This window comes from Heterodontus francisci, chromosome 2 (assembly GCF_036365525.1).
Source record: "Heterodontus francisci isolate sHetFra1 chromosome 2, sHetFra1.hap1, whole genome shotgun sequence".
In the NCBI taxonomy this organism is placed as follows: Eukaryota; Metazoa; Chordata; class Chondrichthyes; order Heterodontiformes; family Heterodontidae; genus Heterodontus; species Heterodontus francisci.
Genome location: NC_090372.1, coordinates 5,534,334 through 5,540,333, shown reverse-complemented (window position 1 = coordinate 5,540,333; position 6,000 = coordinate 5,534,334).

Here is a 6,000-nt window from a genome sequence, read left to right as displayed (position 1 = left end):
TATTAGATTAGTCTAGATATGTGTTAATAACTGTTGTTATTTTTAGCTGTGATCTACCATGATTTTAGAAAAATACAACCAGAAAAAATTAACTAAAACATGTGCACTAGAGCAGACACTGATGACTGAGGTATTCAGCAATAATTCTCGGACTTGTATTGAAGACTAATTATAGCTTCATGGCTGTCTGTTAGCCTGACAGCATCAAATAAAAGCCCTGGATGAAGCAGTTCAGCTATAAAAAATGCAAACAATGTTGAGAAACTTATTATAAGATGTACTATTCTTAATTTTAGCCACAAAGGGATAAGGCAATTCGATATATCTCCCTGAACACCTTTTCATGCAGAATGGTAATTGGCAACTGCTCATATGGTCCATGTAACTGCATATTTTGCAACTGAAGCATACCTCCTGGGGATAATCTACAGGGTCTTACAACCCATTCTGAACAAAGTGTTTTATAGTCATGCCGACCGAGTAATCTCTATGATTGCACCTGGATGATATAGAGGCTGGAAATTCATTGGTAATTACCTGCTCTGCCGAATAAAATGGAATCTGTGCTCAGTTGGCATGGGACTACTTGACATTCTAATAAGTCATGGAGAATATTGAGCTATCAGTTATTATTTGTTCAAAGCAAACAGCAGGGAGGAAAAAAGGAGGACTCATTCAACATGGAGCGAATTGGAAAATGTAGGCTGAACACAGTGACCCCTCTTGCAGTTAGAGCAAACATCTGTGAATTGCAAGGGTTTTAATGCATGTAGTGTGAACCTTGCATTCATTTCTCTAGTTTAAGAGCAGATTCAAATATCATTGAATTAAACAATGTCATACTGCAGACATTAACAAAATAATTTAATTGACAATGCCTTACCTACTTGTGATTATTTTTATTGTGACAGCTATCTCATGGAATTGCTCACAGTGATTTGGAGAATGCTATTTTATGCAATGTAGTTAATCTATGATGAGAGTCACTAATTTATGGTGTTTGAAAACTAATATTACACTCCTGTCACAAAATAGTAAGGGAAATGTTGGCAATATTTTGGAGGTCATGTAACTCTTTATACGCGTCTCTAATTGTACAATTAAGTTATATCTTATCCCTTTTTTAAAAATAAGAACATATGAAACAGGAGCAGGAGTAGACCATACAACCCTTTGAGCCTGCTCTCTCATTCAGTAAGATCATGGCTCTTCTTTGACCTCAACTCCACTTTCTGTCCTTTCCCCATATCCCTTGAAGGACCAAAACAACTCGAACAGAAACATACTGTCCTTGAATGTATGTTGGGGTTGTCCTAATCACCCACCATAATTTTGGCAGGAGATCAGCAGAACCCCAGAGAAAAGCTTTTCAGACACTTATGCTGTTTCTCCAGAGGTTCTGCCATTCTACTGTGGCAGCACATCAAGAGGATCTTCACAGAGAGACGGGTCTACTGCACGATGCTCAGTAATATACAGGCCCAGTTGTTACTTTCAATTTTAACTGTTAATAATATTGCATTGTTCCTCTTTCCAATACACAACATACCAATCAGGCTCTAGCTGGTCTTTCACCAGTGTTATTAACCACTGTATTAATGCCAATTTGGCTGAGTGGTAGCTTTCTGAGTTAGAACATTGAGGGCTGAATCCCCAATCAGAATTTTAGTGTATAATCTAGTCTACTCTTCAGGATAGTACTGGGGGGGATTGCAACTTTGGATGTCTAATCTTTTGTATGAGATGTTAAACTGAGGTCCCATCTTCTTACCATTACTCAAAGAAGTGCAGGTTTGTTCATCTCATTGCTGTTAGTGGGACTTTGGTGTGTACAAATAGGTTGCTGTTTTTGTCTGCAAAACAACAGTGTTACTCTTCAAAATTGGCTGGAAAGTGATTTGAGATTTCCTGAGGCCATAAAAGGTACTATATGTCATGTGTTTCTTTGTGTTATCTTAAGCAACACAATGAGGTACGTGGATTCCAGTTCCTTGAAAACCTCTAGAAGGTTTATCAACAGCTAAACTAGACATACAATAAGAGAAAACTATATACAGAACCTTGGTCCAGAGCGTTAAAGTGCAAAATGACGATCGCTTCTAGTCACATGACTATGTCCTGGTACTTAGCTCATTAGCATACTGAGTTCTTAAAGGAATATCACTCTTAAAGCGATCATACAACCATCCCCTTTCTTCCCAAAGATGTCTTGTATGCTACAAATAAAAACACATAAAATTGGATAACATCAAAATGTTTTATATAGGATAGAGATTATAAAATTTACAAGTACAAAGATAGGAATTGTGAAATTTACACATGCAGAAGCTTAAGCGCCCATATATTGTTTTGGTGGTTTGACAAATCTTGCTCGGAGAATTTGTGTCTGAGCTGTTGCTGTTTTTTCTGAAGTTTCTCCCTCTCAGCATTCAGTTTCTGTTGCTCTGTCTTCAGCCTGCTAACGTAGTCTGTTATTTTTCTCAGGATGACCACTTTTGAAGCCGAATCATTCTTGCAAGGCTCTGGCACTTCATCTCAAAGAGCCAACAGACAATGCTTCAACACATTCCTCCTCTGCCTCTTCAGGACATTGTGTGTCCATTGCCTCTCCTCATCCTCTGTGTCTGAAGGCCTGGGGCTCAAGGTCGAGGACTTGTTGAGGGAGGGGTACTTGGCCTCATGGAGGTACCTGTACATTCTGGCTTGTTTTTGTGCTGGCAGTTCTCTAGAGAGCAGAGATGAGGGTGCAGCATAGTTGTGCTATTGCTGGGTTTTCACTATTTGATGCTGGCCAGAGTCAGCGAGTGGGTTCCGGTCTTTGGAGATTTCCCCTTAGCAATGTTCCCCACTGCCAGCCTTTGCTTCTCAATCGTTCATCTGAGTCGCTGGAGCGTGTAGAAACACTGTTGCCTGTTGACAAAGAACTTCCACCATCTGAATTTGGATCTTCATTATCTTGGTGTGGCATCTCTGAGAAGGGGCTGATACTCTCCAAACCAGAACCACTGAGATCCTGGAAGAACTCATCTCAGATATCAGGGGGCTGGACATAGGGGAGTGCATCCGCTCTGAGGTGCAGTGTAGCATCGCCTTTGAAATCTCCCCTGGCATTGAACCTGTCCGGCTACTTTGGTTGTAAGTCTTGGACTGACTCAATGCAGGTACCCTTGGTCTCTTCTGCTGTAATGGGTACCTTGGTGATCTCATGGATAGTCATGATGTTGCAGTCCTTACACGCTGGTAATTCTGCCAGGTAAAATATTTGTGGTTTTCATGCCGACTTGCCATAGCTGCATTGTATTGATAGCATGCCACTGAAAGGGATGGGTGACCGGTGTATGCAGTTAACATTGCAGTTGTCAGCTGTATCATTAATTTCCAATGACTCTGGTACATATTCTTCAGGATCCGGATTGGTAGGATATATGCACTAGCTCCAGTGTCAATCTTAATCTTTGTGTGTTTGCCAACTTTCTTTGGGTACATGATAGTAATAGTAACAAAAGCTTCCGGTTGTTTGATTTCATCAACACAAAGTGTCAGGTTCACAATTTGAAACACCTGCTCATCTTCTGGTTGAAAATCGCTCCACTCTGAGCCTAGTCTTAGGTCTATTTCGCTCTGGACTTCATGTATTGGCTTGTGTTTATGCAGGTCTCTGGTGCTCTCCTTATTGCTGTTGCCATGCTGTAGCGCCTGTCTTCTCTTTGTTTGTGTACTACTGTGACTTCAGGCTGGGTCTTTGGAGCCAGATTTCTTGCATAGGCGGGCCCAGTGTCCTTTTGCAAAACAAGCCTTGAAATGCAGGACAGCTTTGCAGTGAGTGGGGCAAACCACACTTACCACACAGCTTGCTTGTTTTTTCTTTCCTGCTTACCGTTCCGATACTGTTGGCTGCACCTGGTGCTTGCAGATGCTGTTGTCCAGCAACAATAGTTTCATATTTCCTGCCATCTTCCAGCAGCAAATCAATGCTGTGACCTTTCTTTTTTCCCAAGAGGTCTTTTTGAAATGCTTCAGTGGGTGTTGAGACAATCACCAGCTCCATTATTCGGTCTGACAGCTCAATTTCTGAAAAATTGCATTTGTTACCCTTACTACGGCATCTACTGATGAACTGCTTTATTGATTCCTGTGGCTGTTGCCTGCAGGACATCAATTCTCAGTGATGAATTCTAAAATTCACTCTTACCCGAAGTTGATCTTCTAGCACTTTCCATATCTTCGCAGGATCTTTCTGGTCCTCTTTAGATAAACCAGAGATATTGATTCTGTATAATCCCTCATTTCCAACTGCTATCAGTATTTTCACAGCCTGCTTCTCTGGCTCTGCAACCGCTTGGTCAATGAAGCATAACTGCATTCTTTGTTTAATAAGTTATTTCTGATTTCCTGAGTTTCTGAGTGTCTGTATTTGCTTCCTGGCTGAAATCCCCATAACTCATCAAAAACCAAAGACCATAAGTGAAACGTATTAGTCTATATGCGTTAGAACCATGCCAGGTAGTGCAGTAGTCACTACAGACATCAGGGAATCTATCTCACATTTCTGAATTGGATAATTATCTGAGAGAGTTTTCAGATGCAGGTCAAAACGTACCAGCCAGAGTAGAATTTTTCCTTGCATAAATCTATGAGCATGTTAAAGAAGGTTTAATACTCATTGCAGTTGACACTACAACAATTTTGAAGAGAACTGCAATTAGAACCCTACAGTTATTATACATTTATAACAGAATATTTTCTGTTTAGTTGTTGAATGTCAAATTTTTAGCATGCTCTAGTGTCCATAAGCTATTCAGTCCCTTCACAAGTGGCAGAATTTTGTACCCAGCATCTAAGTAGTATATATTCTCATCTTCCAACGTGGTCTTCATTGAACAGTAGCAGCAGTTGGACTAGTCCCTTTGGGAATGATCCTGTAGAGGTGAAAGATGCCATATAAATGCAATTTTGTTCTTTCTTCCTTACTAAAGGTCATCACTCATACAGATACCATTGGTCAAATTTGCAATTGGGCAATCTTGAATTATCATAATGAGAAAATATTATTAGTAATTAGAAAATCATCGGATGTCCAAGATGATGGATCTCTGTCTAATTATTGTTAAATTTCACCATCAAATTTTGATCAGTCCCAGGAAGTACCTTCTGGTATTAGGACATGCAAATGAAGCTGAAATTACTTCATGGCATTATCTATTTTACAGCATTCAATACAATTAGTATTACATAGCCATAGACAATGGGTGTTCAGAATAGTGGGACTGACTTGTAAAAGAAAGTACATTTAAAGAACTACATTTTACAGTAGAGAAAGAAAATGTTGTCGAGGAGAATACTGAGATTCAGGCTACTAGGCTAGATGGGATTGAGGTTCACAAGGAGGAGGTGTTATCAATTTTGGAAAGTGTGAAAATAGATAAGTCCCCTGGGCCAGATGGGATTTATCCTAGGATTCTCTGGGAAGCTAGGGAGGAGATTGCAGAGCCTTTGTCCTTGATCTTTATGTCGTCATTGTCGACAGGAATAGTGCCGGAAGACTGGAGGATAGCAAATGTTGTCCCCTTGTTCAAGAAGGGGAGTAGAGACAGCCCTGGTAATTATAGACCTGTGAGCCTTACTTCGGTTGTGGGTAAAATGTTGGAAAAGGTTATAAGAGACAGGATTTATAATCATCTTGAAAAGAATAAGTTCATTAGCGATAGTCAGCATGGTTTTGTGACGGGTAGGTTGTGCCTCACAAACCTTATTGAGTTTTTCGAGAAGGTGACCAAACAGGTGGATGAGGGTAAAGCAGTGGATGTGGTGTATATGGATTTCAGTAAGGCATTTGATAAGGTTCCCCATGGTATGCTATTGCAGAAAATACGGAAGTATGGGGTTGAAGGTGATTTAGAGCTTTGGATCAGAAATTGGCTAGCTGAATGAAGACAGAGGGTGGTGGTTGATGGCAAATGTTCATCCTGGAGTTTAGTTACTAGTGGTGTACCGCAAGGA